The sequence below is a fragment of the Arachis stenosperma genome, chromosome 3, assembly GCF_014773155.1.
Source record: "Arachis stenosperma cultivar V10309 chromosome 3, arast.V10309.gnm1.PFL2, whole genome shotgun sequence".
Taxonomy (NCBI): domain Eukaryota; kingdom Viridiplantae; phylum Streptophyta; class Magnoliopsida; order Fabales; family Fabaceae; genus Arachis; species Arachis stenosperma.
In genome coordinates this window covers 88037082-88053270 of record NC_080379.1, presented here as the reverse complement: position 1 = coordinate 88053270, position 16189 = coordinate 88037082, and the positions used below count along the sequence as shown (strand labels likewise).

The 16189-nt window shown below is 39.9% G+C and overlaps 1 non-coding gene across 1 annotated transcript; it reads right to left on the bottom strand.

Annotated features, from left to right (window-relative positions):
• Positions 1-3640: 3640 nt before the first annotated feature.
• LOC130972450 (small nucleolar RNA R71) lies at positions 3641-3748 on the bottom strand. Its single transcript, XR_009083617.1, has one exon. It is a non-coding gene; the product is annotated as a small nucleolar RNA R71 (small nucleolar RNA).
• Positions 3749-16189: the final 12441 nt, after the last annotated feature.

The window sequence follows — 16189 nt, the reverse complement described above, 5'->3', positions numbered from 1 at the left end:
TTAGTTAAAATTCACTTTTCTAGACTTTACTATGAGTTTGTGTGTTTTTCTGTGATTTCAGGTATTTTCTGGCTGAAATTGGGGGACCTAAGCAAAAATCTGATTCAGAGACTGAAAAGGACTGCAGATGCTGTTGGATTCTAACCTCCCTACACTTGAAGTGGATTTTCTAGAGCTACAGAGGCTCAATTGGCACGCTCTCAATTGCGTTAGAAATTAGACATCCTGGGCTTTCCAGCAATGTATAATAGTCTATACTTTGCCCGAGATTTGATGGCTCAAACAGGCGTTCCAAGTCAGCTCAAGAATTTTGGCGTTTAACGCCGGAACTGGCACAAGAATGGGAGTTAAACGCCCAAACTGGCACAAAAGCTGGTGTTTAACTCCAAGAAAAGTCTCTACACATGAAAGCTTCAATGCTCAGCCCAAGCACACACCAAGTGGGCCCGGAAGTGGATTTTTATGTCATTTACTCATCTTTGTAAACCCTAAGCTACTAGTTCTCTACATATAAGACCTTTTACTATTGTATTCTCATCATGGTAGCTATCTTGGAGAGTTTTATGCTATCTTAGATCACGTTTTGGGGGCTGGCCTCATGGCCATGCCTAGACCTTGTTCTTATGTATTTTCAACGGTGGAATTTCTACACACCATAGATTAAGGTGTGGAGCTCTGCTGTACCTCGAGTATTAATGCAATTACTATTGTTCTTCTATTCAATTCAGCTTGTTCTTGTTCTAAGATATCACTTGTTCCTCAACTTGATGAATGTGATGATCCGTGACACTCATCATCATTCTCACCTATGAATGTGTGCCTGACAACCACCTCCGTTCTACCTTAGATTGAGTGGATATCTGTTGGATTCCTTAATCAGAATCTTCGTGGTATAAGCTAGAATTGATGGCAGCATTCAAGAGAATCCGGAAGGTCTAAACCTTGTCTGTGGTATTCTGAGTAGGATTTAAGGATTGAATGACTGTGACGAGCTTCAAACTCGCGATTGTGGGGCGTTAGTGACAGACGCAAAAGAATCACTGGATTCTATTCCGACATGATCGAGAACCGACACCTGAATAGCCGTGCTGTGACAGAGCACGTTGAACATTTTCACTGAGAGGACGGGACTGTAGCCATTGACAACGGTGATGTCCAACATATAGCTTGCCATGGAAAGGAGTAAGAAGGATTGGATGAAGACTATAGGAAAGCAGAGAGACGGAAGGGACAAAGCATCTCCACACGCTTATCTGAAATTCTCACTAATGAATTATATAAGTATCTCTATCTTTATGCTTTATTCATAAATCATCCATAACCATTTGAATCTGCCTGACTGAGATTTACAAGATGACCATAGCTTGCTTCATACCAACAATCTCCGTGGGATCGACCCTTACTTGCGTAAGGTTTATTACTTGGACAACCCAGTGCACTTGCTGGTTAGTTGTGCGAAGTTGTGATAAAGAGTTGAGATTGCAATTGAGCGTACCATGTTGATGGCGCCATTGATGATCACAATTCTGCACACCAAGTTTTTGGCGCCGTTGCCCGGGATTGTTTGAGTTTGGACAACTGACAGTTCATCTTGTTGCTTAGCTTAGGTATTTTTCTTCAGAGTTCTTAAGAATGAATTCTAGTGTTTTAAGGTGATGTTCTTATCATCACCAAAGCTGATTGATTCTCATCAATTTAGCTCTTGAATGTAATGTCCTGCTGAAGCTTGGCTAGCCATGTCTAATTTCTTTAGACTGAAGCTTTAGACTAACATTGCATAATTCCTGGAATTCTTATTAAGAATTTTGATATCCTTATTTTCTTTTTCACTCAATTTTCAAAAAAAAAAATCCAAAAAAAATTACAAAATCATAAAAACCAAAAATATTTTGTGTTTCTGTTGAGTCTAGTGTCTCATTTTAAGTTTGGTGTCAATTGCATGTTTCTATTCTTCTTGCATTTTTTTCGAATTCATTCATGTGTCTTCATTAATCTTCAAGTTGTACTTGATCATTTCCTTGCTCTGATCTTTAAATTCTCTTGTCTTGACTGTTTTGGTTGTTTCTCATATGCATTTTCAATTTGTTAGTGTCAATAGTATACAAACTTCTAAGTTTGGTGTCTTGCATGCATTGTTATTTGATTTTAGTTGCATTGTGATTATTCCTCATTATTAAAAATCCAAAAAAAATTTAATTTGTGTCTTTTCAAGTCAATAATACAGAGAATTGAAGATTCAGAATATACAGCAGAGAAATTACACAGAAAAAGGCTGGGTGTTCAAAACACCCAGTGAGGAAGGAAAACTGGCGTTTAAACGCCAGCCTGGGTACCTGGCTGGGCGTTTAACGCCCAAAAGGGGTGAGTTTTGGGCGTTAAACGCCAGAATGTATACCATTCTGGGCGTTTAAGGCCAGGATGGCACAAGAGGGAAGATTTTGTTTTTAATTCAATTTTTTTTCAAGTTTTCAAAATTTTTTAAAATCAAATCTTTTTCAAATCATATCTTTTCAATCATATCTTTTCAAAAACAATTTCTTTCCATTTTCAAAAATACTTGCTAACAATTAATGATTTGATTCAACATTTCAATTATGTTGCCTTTTCTGTTGAGAAAGGTTTAATGTTTGAGTCATATCTTTTAAATTTCTTGTTAGCCAAGTCATTAATTTTTCAAAATCAAATCTTTTTAAATTGTTTCTCAAATCATATCTTCTCAATCATATCTTTTTAAAACTATATCTTTTCAATCATATCTTTTTAATCACATCTTTTTCAAAATAGTTTTCAATCATATCTTTTTTATTTCTGATTTCAAAATCTTTTCCAAAAATCACTTAATTTCTTTCCCAATCATAGTTTTTTTTTTCAAAATTTTTTATTAATTCACTTTAATTTTCGAAAATTTCTTCCCCTCTTCTCACATCCTTCTATTTATGGACTAACACTCCTCCTCAATGCACAATTCGAATTCTATCTTTCTTGATAAGTTCGAATTCTTCTACCTCTTCCTTCTATTTTTCTTTTCCTCTGACACCTCAAGGAATCTCTATACTGTGACATAGAGGATTCCATATTTTCTTGTTCTCTTCTCTTTCATATGGGCAGGAGCAAGGACAAAAGCATTCTTGTTGAGACTAACCCTGAACCTGAAAGGACCTTGAAGCAAAAGCTAAGAGAAGCTAAAGCACAACTCTCTGTAGAGGACCTAACAGAAATCTTCAAAGAAGAAGACATGGCAGCCGAAAACAACAACAATGCCAACAATGCAAGGAAGGTGCTGGGTGACTTTACTGCACCTACTCCCGACTTCTATGGGAGAAGCATCTCTATCCCTGCCATTGGAGCAAACAACTTTGAGCTTAAGCCTCAATTAGTTTCTCTAATGCAATAGAATTGCAAGTTCCATGGACTTCCATTGGAAGATCCTCATTAGTTTTTAGCTGAGTTCTTGCAAATCTGTGACACTGTCAAGACTAATGGGGTTGACCCTGAGGTCTACAGACTTATGCTATTCCCTTTTGCTGTAAGAGACAGAGCTAGGATATGGTTGGACTCACAACCTAAAGAAAGCCTGAACTCTTGGGAAAAGCTAGTCAATGCCTTCTTGGCAAAGTTCTCTCCACCTCAAAAATTGAGTAAGCTTAGAGTGGAAGTCTAAACCTTCAGACAGAAGGAAGGTGAATCCCTCTATGAAGCTTGGGAAAGATACAAACAATTGATCAGAAAGTGTCCTTCTGACATGCTTTCTGAATGGAGCATCATAAGTATCTTCTATGATGGTCTGTCTGAACTGTCCAAGATGTCATTGGACAGCTCTGCTGGAGGATCTCTTCATCTGAAGAAGACGCCTGCAGAAGCTCAAGAACTCATTCAAATGGTTGCAAATAACCAATTCATGTACACTTCTGAAAGGGATCCTGTGAACAATGGGACGAATCAGAAGAAAGGAGTTCTTGAGATTGATACTCAGCAAGTCAATATGATTTCTCAAAGTCTATCTGGAATGCAAGCTACACCAGTGATGAGCGGATAATTTATACGCTTTTTGGCATTGTTTTTAGGTAGTTTTTAGTAAGTTCAAGCTACTTTTAGGGATGTTTTCATTAGTTTTTATGTTAAATTCACATTTCTGGACTTTACTATGAGTCTGTGTATTTTTCTGTGATTTCAGGTAATTTCTGGCTGAAATTGAGGGACTTGAGCAAAACTTTGAAAAAGGCTGACAAAAGGACTGCTGATGCTGTTGGAATCTGACCTCCCTGCACTCGAAATAAATTTTCTCGAGCTACAAAACTCGAAATGATGCGCTCTCAACGGCGTTAGAAAGTAGACATCCAGAGCTTTCCAGCAATATATAATAGTCCATGCTTTATTCGGAAATTTACGACGTAACTTGGCGTTGAACGCCAAGTACATGCTGCTGTCTGGAGTTAAACGCCAGAAACACGTCATGATCCGGAGTTGAACGCCCAAAACATGTTATAACTTGGAGTTCAACTCCAAGAAAAGCCTCAGCTCATGGATAGATCAAGCTCAGCCCAAGCATACACCAAGTGGGCCCCGGAAGTGGATTTATGGATTAATTACTTACTCATGTAAACCCTAGTAGCTAGTCTAGTATATATAGGAAATTTTACTATTGTATTAGAAATCTTTTGATCACTTTAGATCTAAGGAACATCTGGGGGCGCATAGTCCTTAGACCATGGGGGCTGGCCGTTCGGCCATGCCTGAACCTTTCACTTATGTATTTTCAACGGTGGAGTTTCTGCACACCATAGATTAAGGGTGTGGAGCTCTGCTGTACCTCAAGTTTCAATACAATTATTATTACTTTATATTCAATTCTCTTTTATTCTTATTCGAAGATATACGTTGCACAACACTTTGATGAATGTGATGATCCGTGACACTCATCATCATTCTCACCTATGAACGCGCGTGACTGACAACCACTTCCGTTCTACTCTAGGCCGGGCGCATATCTCTTAGATTCCCCAACAGAATCTTCGTGGTATAAGCTAGATAGATGGCGGCATTCATGAGGATCCAGAAAGTCTAACCTTGTCTGTGGTATTCCGAGTAGGATCCTGGGAATCCGGAAAGTCTAACCTTGTCTGTGGTATTCCGAGTAGGATTCCGGTATTGAATGACTGTGACGAGCTTCAAACTCGCGATTGCTGGGCGTGATGACAAACGCAAAAGGATCAATGGATCCTATTCTAACATGATCGAGAACCAACAGCTGATTAGCCGTGCTGTGACAGAGCATTTGGACCGTTTTTACTGAGAGGATGGGATGTAGCCATCAACAAGGGTGATGCCTCCAGACGATTAGCCGTGCAGTGACAGCGCATAGGACCATTTTCCCGAGAGGATTAAAAGTAGCCATTGATGATGGTGATGCCCAACATACAGCTTGCCATGGAAAGGAGTAAGAAGGATTGGATGAAAGCAATAAGAAAGTAGAGATTCGAAAGGATTCTAGCATCTCCACACGCCTATCTGAAATTCCCACTATTGATTTACATAAGTATTCCTATCCCTTTTTATTTTCTATTTATTATTAATTTTCGAAACCCATAACCATTTAATCTGCCTAACTGAGATTTACAAGGTGACCATAGCTTGCTTCATACCAACAATCTCTGTGGGATCGACCCTTACTCACGTAAGGTATTACTTGGATGACCCAGTACACTTGCTGGTTAAGTTTAATGAAGTTGTGATTATAAATTCCAATAGAGCCAATTTTTAAATCTCATGCAAATACAAAGAGGATCACAATTTCGTCCACCAAGTTTTTGGCGCCGTTGCCGGGGATTGTTCGAGTATGGACAACTGACAGTTCATCTTGTTGCTCAGATTAGGTAATTTTCTTTTCAAAAATCTTTTTCAAAATTTTTCTTTTATTTTTCGTTTTTTCTAAACTTTATTTTCGAAAAAATTAATAAAAAATCCAAAAAAATTAATAAAATCATAAAAACCAAAAATATTTTGTGTTTCTTGTTTGAGTCTTGAGTCAATTTTTTAGTTTGGTGTCAATTGCATGCTTTAAAAATTTTTCTTGCATTTTTCGAAAATTTCATACATTCATAGTGTTCTTCATGATCTTCAAGTTGTTCTTGGTAAGTCTTCTTGTTTGATCTTGATATTTTCTTGTTTTGTGTCTTTTCTTGTTTTTCATGTGCATATTGGCATTCATATTTTCCATGCATTAAAAATTTCTAAGTTTGGTGTCTTGCATATTTTCTTTGCATCAAAAATTTTTCAAAAATATGTTCTTGATGTTCATCATGATCTTCAAAGTGTTCTTGGTGTTCATCTTGACATTCATAGTGTTCTTGCATGCATCATATGTTTGATCCAAAATTTTCATGTTTTGGGTCATGTTTGTGTTTTTCTCTCTCCTCATTAAAAATTCAAAAAATAAAAAAATATCTTTTCCTTATTTCCCTCCAAATTTTCGAAAATTTGAGTTGACTTAGTCAAAAATTTTCAAAATTAGTTGTTTCTTACAAGTCAAGTCAAAATTTCAATTTTAAAAATCTTATCTTTTCAAAAATCTTTTTCAAAATTATGTCTTTTTCATTTTATTCTATTTTTTTTAAAAAATTCAAAAATCTTTTTCAAAATATTTTCAAAATCTTTTTCTTATCTTTATATCATATTTTTTTCGAAAATTAGCTAACAATTAATGTGATTGATTCGAAAGTTTGAAGTTTGTTACTTTCTTGTTACGAAAGGTTCAATCTTTAAGTTCGAGAATCTTATCTTGTAGTTTCTTGTTAGTGAAGTAAATAATTTCAAATTTTTAAATTAAATCTTTTTATCTTTTATCTTATCTTTTTCAAAAACTTTATCTTTTTCAAAATTTGATTTCAAAATATCTTATCTAACTTCTTATCTTCTTATCTTTTCAAATTTGACTTTAATATCTTTTTCAACTAACTATTTGACTTTTTGTTTGTTTCTTATCTTTTTCAAAAGCACCTAACTACTCTTTCCTCTCTAATTTTCGAAAATATCTCACCCCTTGTTCAAAAATTCTTTTTAATTAACTAATTGTTTCATGTTTTAATCTTAATTACATTCTATCTCTAATTTTCGAAATTCACTGACCCTTTTTTAAATTTATTTTCGAATTCTCTTCCTCTTCTCTTCTTCTATTTAATTATTTAATTACTAACACTTCTCTTCACCTCCCCTATTCTTACTCTTTATACAAACTATTCATTCTTCTTCATTCTTCTCCCTTCTCTTTTTCTACTAACATAAAGGAATCTCTATACTGTGACATAGAGGATTCCTCTTCTTTTCTTGTTTTCTTCTCTTTCATATGAGCAGGAACAGGGAAAAAGGCACTCTTGTTGAAATTGATCCTGAACCTGAAAAGACTCTGAAAAGGAAACTAAGAGAAACTAAATTACAACAATCCAGAAACAACCTTTCAGAAATTTTCGAACAAGAGAAGGAGATGGCAGCCGAAAATAATAATAATGCAAGGAGAATGCTTGGTGACTTCACAAAGCCAACGTCCAAATTTGATGGAAGAAGCATCTCCATTCCTGCCATTGGAGCCAATAATTTTGAGCTTAAGCCTCAACTAGTTGCTTTAATGCAACAAAACTACAAGTTTTATGGACTTCCATTTGAAGATCCTTATCAGTTTTTAACTGAGTTCTTGCAGATCTGTGAGACTGTAAAGACGAATGGAGTTGATCCTGAAGTCTACAGACTCATGCTTTTCCCTTTTGCTGTAAGAGACAGAGCTAGAATATGGTTGGATTTACAACCTAAGGATAGCCTGGACTCCTGGGATAAGCTGGTCACAGCCTTCTTGGATAAATTCTTTCCTCCTCAAAAGTTGAGCAAGCTGAGAGTGGATGTTCAAACCTTCAAATAAAAAGATGGTGAATCCCTCTATGAAGCTTGGGAAAGATACAAGCAGCTGACCAAAAGATGTCCATCTGACATGTTTTCAGAATGGACCATATTAGATATATTCTATTATGGTCTATCTGAATTTTCAAAAATGTCATTGGACCATTCCGTAGGTGGATCTATTCACCTAAAGAAAACGCCTGAAGAGGCTCAAGAACTCATTGACATGGTTGCAAACAACCAATTCATGTACACTTCTGAGAGGAATTCCGTGAATAATGGGATACCTCAGAAGAAAGGAGTTCTTGAAATTGATGCTCTGAATGCCATATTGGCTCAGAACAAAGTGTTGACTCAACAGGTCAACATGATCTCTCAAAATCTGAATGGATGGCAACATGCATCCAACAGTACTAAAGAGGCAGCTTCTGAAGAAGCTTATGATCCTGAGAACCCTGTCATGGCAGAGGTTAATTACATGGGTGAACCTTATGGAAACACCTATAACTCATCTTGGAGAAATCATCCAAATTTCTCATGGAAGGATCAACAAAAGCCTCAACAAGGCTTTAACAATGGTGGACGCAATAGGCTGAGCAATGGCAAGCCTTTTCCATCATTTTCTCAGCAACAGACAGAGAATTCTGAACAAAACACCTCTAATTTAGCCAATCTAGTCTCTGATCTGTCAAAAGCCACTTTCAGTTTCATGAGTGAAACAAGATCCTCCATCAAAAATCTGGAGGCACAAGTGGGCCAGCTGAGTAAGAAAGTCATTGAAACTCCTCCCAGTATTCTCCCAAGCAATACAGAAGAGAATCCAAAAGGAGAGTGCAAGGCCATTGATATAATCAATATGGCCGAATGCACAAGGGAGGAGGAGGACGAAAACCCTAGTGAGGAAGACCTCCTGGGACGTCCCTCAAGCAAGAAGGAGTTTCCTATTAAGGATCCAAAGGAATCTGAGGCTCATATAGAGACCATAGAGATTCCATTAAATCTCCTTCTGCCATTCATGAGCTCTGAAGACTATTCTTCCTCTGAAGAGGATGAAGATGTGACTGGAGAGCAAGTTGCTCAATATTTAGGAGCTATCATGAAGCTGAATGCCAAGTTATTTGGTAATGAGACTGGGGAAAGTGAACCTCCCTTGCTCATTGGTGAACTAGACACCTGGATTCAGAAAATTTTACCTCAAAAGAGACAAGATCCTGGCAAATTCTTAATACCTTGTACCATAGGCACCATGACCTTTGAAAAAGCTCTATGTGATCTAGGGTCAGGGATAAATCTTATGCCACTCTCTGTAATGGAGAAGCTGGGGATCATTGAGGTACAACCTGCCTTGTTCTCATTACAATTGGCAGACAAGTCATTGAGACAAGCTTATGGAATAGTGGAGGACGTGTTAGTAAAGGTTGAAGGCCTTTACATCCCTGCTGATTTCATAATCTTAGACACTAGGAAGGAAGAGGATGAATGCATCATCCTTGGAAGATCTTTCCTAGCCACAACAGGAGCTGTGATAGATGTCAACAGAGGAGAATTAGTCCTTCAATTGAATGGGGACTACCTTGTGTTTAAGGCACATGGCCATCCCTCTATGACAAAAGAGAGTAAGCATGAAGAGATTCTTTCAGTTCAGAGTCAAGAAGAGCCCCCACAGTCAGACTCTAAGTTTGGTGTTGGGAGGCCACAACCAAACTCTAAGTTTGGTGTTAAGACCCCATATCCAAACTCTAAGTTTGGTGTTGGGACTATACAACATTGACCTGATCACCTTGTGGCTCCATGAGAGCCACTGTCAAGCTATTGACATTAAAGAAGCGCTTGTTGGGAGGCAACCCAATTTTTACCTAATTTTTATTTTATTTTATTGTTATTTTGTGTTTTATTAGGTACATGATCATGAGGAATCACGAAAAAAATATAAAAATTAAAAACAGAATCAAAAACAGCAGAAGAAAAATCACACCCTGGAGGAAGCACAGGCTGGCGTTCAACGCCAGTAAGGAGCATCTGGCTGGCGTTCAACACCAGAACAGAGCATGAAACTGGCGCTGAACACCAGAAATGTGCCTAGAAGAAAAGCTGGCGCTGAACGCCAGTAACAAGCATGAAACTGGCGTTCAACGCCAGAAACATGCTTTACATGGGCGTTGAACGCCCAGAACGTGCACCACTCGGCGTTTAAACGCCAGAATAATGTGCAAAGGCATTTTACATGCCTATTTGGTGCAGGGATGGAATTCCTTGACACCTCAGGATCTGTGGACCCCACAGGATCACCTCAGGATCTGTGGACCCCACAGGATCCCCACCAACTATATTCCCACCGTACCTCCTAATCCTATTTTACTCTTCCCCATGTCACACTTCCCAAAAACTCTTCAACAATCACCTCAATCTCTCTTCCCAATCACCTATTCACTACTCACATCCATCCACTCTTCCCCATAAACCCCACCTACCTTCAAAATTCAAAAACATTTTCCCACCCAATCCCACCCTAAATGGCCGAACCTACCCTCTCCCCTCTCCCTATATATACCCTTCCATTCTACTTCATTTTCACACAACACTACCCCCTATTCCATACTTTGGCCGAACCTACACTTCTCCTTCTCCTCCATATACTCTTCTTCTTCTTCTTCTCTTCTTTCTTCTCTTGCTCGAGGGTGAGCAATATTTTAAGTTTGGTGTGGTAAAAACATAAGATTTTTGTTTTTCCATTACTATCAATGGCACTTAAGGCCGGAGAATCCTCTAGAAAAGGAAAAGGGAAGACAAAAGCTTCCACCTCCGAGTCATGGGAGATGGAAAGATTCATCTCCAAGAGCCATCAAGACCACTTCTATGATGTTGTGGCAAAGAAGAAGGTGATCCCTGAGATCCCTTTCAAGCTCAAGAAAAATGAGTATCCGGAGATCCGACATGAAATCCGAAGAAGAGGTTGGGAAGTCCTAATCAACCCCATGCAACAAGTCGGAATCTTAATGGTTCAAGAGTTCTATGCCAATGCATGGATCACTAGGAACCATGATCAAAGTATGAACCCGAGTCCAAAGAATTACCTCACAATGGTTCGGGGGAAATACTTAGATTTAGTCCGGAAAATGTGAGGTTGGCATTCCACTTGCCCATGATGCAAGGAGATGAATGCCCCTACACTAGAAGGGTCAACTTTAATCAAAGGTTGGACCAAGTCCTTACGGACATATGTGTGGAAGGAGCTCAATGGAAGAGAGACTCCAAAGGCAAGCCAGTCCAACTAAGAAGACTGGACCTCAAGCCTATAGCTAGAGGATGGTTGGAGTTCATTCAATGCTCCATCATTCCCACTAGCAACCGATCTGAAGTTACTGTGAATCGGGCCATCATGATTCATAGCATCATGATTGGGGAGGAAGTAGAAGTTCATGAAGTCATATCCAATGAAATCTACAAAATAGCCGACAAGCCCTCCACCATGGCAAGGCTAGCTTTTCCTCACCTTATTTGCCATCTATGTTACTCAGCTGGAGTTATCATAGAAGGAGACATCTCCATTGAAGAGGATAAGCCCATCACCAAGAAGAGGATGGAGCAAGCAAGAGAGACCCTCCACGGTTCTCAAGAGATGCATGAGGAAGCTCATCATCAAGAAATCCCTGAGATGCCTCAAGTGATGCACTTTCCTCCTAACAACTATTGGGAACAACTCAACACTTCCTTAGAAGATTTGAGCCACAATGTGGAACAATTAAGGGTGGAACATCATGAGCACTCCATCATTCTCCAAGAAATAAGAGAAGATCAAAGAGCAATGAGGGAGGAGCAACAAAGGCAAGGAAGGGACATAGAAGAGCTTAAGAACATTGTTGGTCCCTCAAGAAGAAGACGCCACTAAAGGTGGATTCATTCCTTGTTCTTACTTCTTTCTGATTTTCGGTTTTTTATGTTGAGTTCATCTATGTTTTGTGTCTCTACTTCATGATCATTAGTATGTAGTAACTATGTCTTAAAGCTATGAATAAAATCCATTAATCCTTCACCTCTCTTAAATGAAATATGCTTTAATTCAAAAGAACAAGAAGTATATGAATTTCGAATTTATCCTTGAATTTAGTTTAATTATATTGATGTGGTGACAATACTTTTTGTTTTCTGAATGAATGATTGAACAGTGCATATTTTTTATCTTGCTGTTTATGAATGTTAAAATTGTTGGCTCTTGAAAGAATGATGAACAAAGAGAAATGTTATTGATGATCTGAAAAATCATGAAATTGATTCTTGAAGTAAGAAAAAGCAGTGAAAAGTAAAAAGCTTGCGAAAAAAAAGAAAAAAAATATATGGCGAAAAAAAAATTAGAAAAAGCAAGCAGAAAAAGCCAATAGCCCTTAAAACCAAAAGGCAAGGGTAAAAAGGATCCAAGGCTTTGAGCATCAATGGATAGGAGGGCCCAAGGAAATAAAATCTAGGCCTAAGCGGCTAAACCAAGCTGTCCCTAACCATGTGCTTGTGTCATGAAGGTCCAAGTGAAAAGCTTGAGACTGAGTGGTTAAAGTCATGATCCAAAGCAAAAAGAGTGTGCTTAAGAGCTCTGGACACCACTAACTGGGGACTTTAGCAAAGCTAAGTCACAATTTGAAAAGGTTCACCCAGTTATGTGTCTGTGGCATTTATGTATCCGGTGGTAATACTGGAAAACAAAATGCTTAGGGCCACGACCAAGACTCATAAGTAGCTGTGTTCAAGAATCAACATGCTTAACTAGGAAATTCAATAACACTATCCAAAATTCTAAGTTCCTAGAGAAGCCAATCATTCTAAACTTCAAAGGAAAAAGTGGGATGCCAAAACTGTTCAGAAGCAAAAAGCTACAAGTCCCGCTCATCTAATTAGAATTAATATTCATTGATATTTTGGAATTTACAGTATATTCTCTTCCTTTTATCCTAATTGATTTTCAGTTGCTTGGGAACAAGCAACAATTTAAGTTTGGTGTTGTGATGAGCGGATAATTTATACGCTTTTTGGCATTGTTTTTAGGTAGTTTTTAGTAAGTTCAAGCTACTTTTAGGGATGTTTTCATTATTTTTTATGTTAAATTCACATTTCTGGACTTTACTATGAGTTTATTGTTTTTCTGTGATTTCAGGTAATTTCTGGCTGAAATTGAGGGACTTGAGCAAAACTCTGAAAAAGGCTGACAAAAGGACTGCTGATGCTGTTGGAATCTGACCTCCCTGCACTCGAAATGGATTTTCTGGAGCTACAGAACTCCAAATGACGCGCTCTTAACGGCGTTGGAAAGTAGACATCCAGAGCTTTCCAGCAATATATAATAGTCCATGGTTTATTCGGAAATTGATGACGTAACTTGGCGTTGAACGCCAAGTACATGCTGCTGTCTGGAGTTAAACGCCAGAAACACGTCATGATCCGGAGTTGAACGCCCAAAACACGTTATAACTTGGAGTTAAACTCCAAGAAAAGCCTCAGCTCGTGGATAGATCAAGCTCAGCCCAAGCATACACCAAGTGGGCCCCGGAAGTGGATTTATGCATCAATTACTTACTCATGTAAACCCTAGTAGCTAGTCTAGTATATATAGGAAATTTTACTATTGTATTAGAAATCTTTTGATCACTTTAGATCTAAGGAACATCTGGGGGCGCATAGTCCTTAGACCATGGGAGCTGGCCGTTCGTCCATGCCTGAACCTTTCACTTATGTATTTTCAACGGTGGAGTTTCTGCACACCAAAGATTAAGGGTGTGGAGCTCTGTTGTACCTCAAGTTTCAATACAATTATTATTAGGGATAAGTACTTTTTTCGTCCCCAAGGTATGGGGTCGAAATCAAAATCGTCCCCAACCTTTTTTTCTTATTAAAATCATCCCCAACGTTAAAAAATGCTTTAAAATCATCCTTTCTTAAATTTTTGGACCAAAATACCCTCATCATCATCATTCTCCTCTTCACCTTCCTCACCACCACCACCACCACCACCACCACCACCGACACAAATACAAAAACAAACCCAACCTCCCCCCGCCACTCCCTCACCCTACTCCGGTAAACCCCCACCCCCCACCCCTCACCCTCACCCTCACCGTAACCCCCCCTCACCTCACCCCCTACCCCCCACCCCTCAACCCTCATCCCCACCCCCACCCCTCAACCCTCACGCCCACCCTCACCTCACCCGCCACCCCTCACTGCCTCCCCCTCCCCCACCCCTCAACCCACCACCCCACCCTTCACTGCCTCCCCCCCCCACTCAACCCTCACCGCCACCCCTCACTGCCTCCCCCCCAACCCCTCAACCTTCACCCCCCACCCTCACCTCACCCTCCACCCCTCACTGCCTCCCCCCCCACCCCTCAACCCGCCACCCCCACCCTCACCTCACCCGCCACCCCACCCCTCACTGCCTCCCCCCCACCCCTCAACCCGCCACCCCCACCCTCACCTCACCCGCCACCCCACCCCTCACTGCCTCTCCCCTCACCCCACCCCTCACCTCACCCACTTCCTCACCTCCTCATCGTAAGCCCACCTCACCCACTTCCTCACCTCCTCATCATAAGCCCACCTCACCCCTTACCTCACCCCACTCCTTCACCCTCCACCCCTCACCCCACTGCTTCACCCCCACCCCCACCCCTCACCCCACTCTTCATGATCATCATCATCATCAACAGAAAATTCACAGATTTCACCAAAAAATTCACAGATTTCACAGAAAATTCACATATTTCACAGAAGAAGAAGAAGAAAAAGAAGAAGAAGAATAAGCGGTGGTGGGTTGGTGCGGTGCGGTGCGGCGACGAAGCGGCGGCGACCGGCGCAGCTCGTGGCTCCATGGGTGACGGCGTGAGGCGCGGATCTGGCGGCGAGGCGCGGCGGGATGAGCACGGCGCGACGGCGGTGCGACCGGACGGCGTGGAGCGCGGCCCCTTCCCCTCCGATTTCCTTCTCCCTCCCTCCTCCCCCTCCCTTTTTCTCGTGGACTTCCCCCCTCCCCCCAATCCCCTTTTCTTCTGTTTTTTTTATTTATTTTATAATTATTTTATTTTATAATTTTTTAATAATAAAGGGTAATTTGGTAAAAATAAAAAAATAAAAATAGAAAAGGACGATTTTATAACGTTTTGTAACGTTGAGGATGATTTTAATAACAAAAAAAGATCAAGGACGATTTTGATTTTGACCCCAAACCTTGGGGACGAAAAAAGTACTTATCCCTTATTATTACTTTCTATTCAATTCTCTTTTATTCTTATTCCAAGATATACGTTGCACAACACTTTGATGAATGTGATGATCCGTGACACTCATCATCATTCTCACCTATGAACGCGCGTGACTGACAACCACTTCCGTTCTACTCTAGGCCGGGCGCATATCTCTTAGATTCCCCAACAGAATCTTCGTGGTATAAGCTAGATAGATGGCGGCATTCATGAGGATTCGGAAAGTCTAACCTTGTCTGTGGTATTCCGAGTAGGATCCTGGGAATCTGGAAAGTCTAACCTTGTCTGTGGTATTCCGAGTAGGATTCCGGTATTGAATGACTGTGACGAGCTTCAAACTCGTGATTGCTGGGTGTGATGACAAACGCAAAAGGATCAATGGATCCTATTCCAACATGATCGAGAACCAACAGCTGATTAGCCGTGCTGTGACAGAGCATTTGGACCGTTTTTACTGAGAGGATGGGATGTAGCCATCAACAAGGGTGATGCCTCTAGACGATTAGCCGTGCAGTGACAGCGCATAGGACCATTTTTCCGAGAGGATTAAAAGTAGCCATTGATGATGGTGATGCCCTACATACAGCTTGCCATGGAAAGGAGTAAGAAGGATTGGATGAAAGCAATAAGAAAGTAGAGATTCGAAAGGATTCTAGCATCTCCACACGCCTATCTGAAATTCCCATTATTGATTTACATAAGTATTCCTATCCCTTTTTATTTTCTATTTATTATTAATTTTCGAAACCCATAACCATTTAATTTGCCTAACTAGGATTTACAAGGTGACCATAGCTTGCTTCATACCAACAATCTCTGTGGGATCGACCCTTACTCACGTAAGGTATTACTTGGATGACCCAGTACACTTGCTGGTTAAGTTGAATGAAGTTGTGATCATAAATTCCAATAGAGCCAATTTTTAAATCTCATGCAAATACAAAGAGGATCACAATTTCGTCCACCAACCAGGCAGTACTAAGGACGCTTCATCTGAAGAAGAAGCTTATGATCCTGAGAACCCTTCAATGGAAGAGGTGAATTACATGGGAGAACCC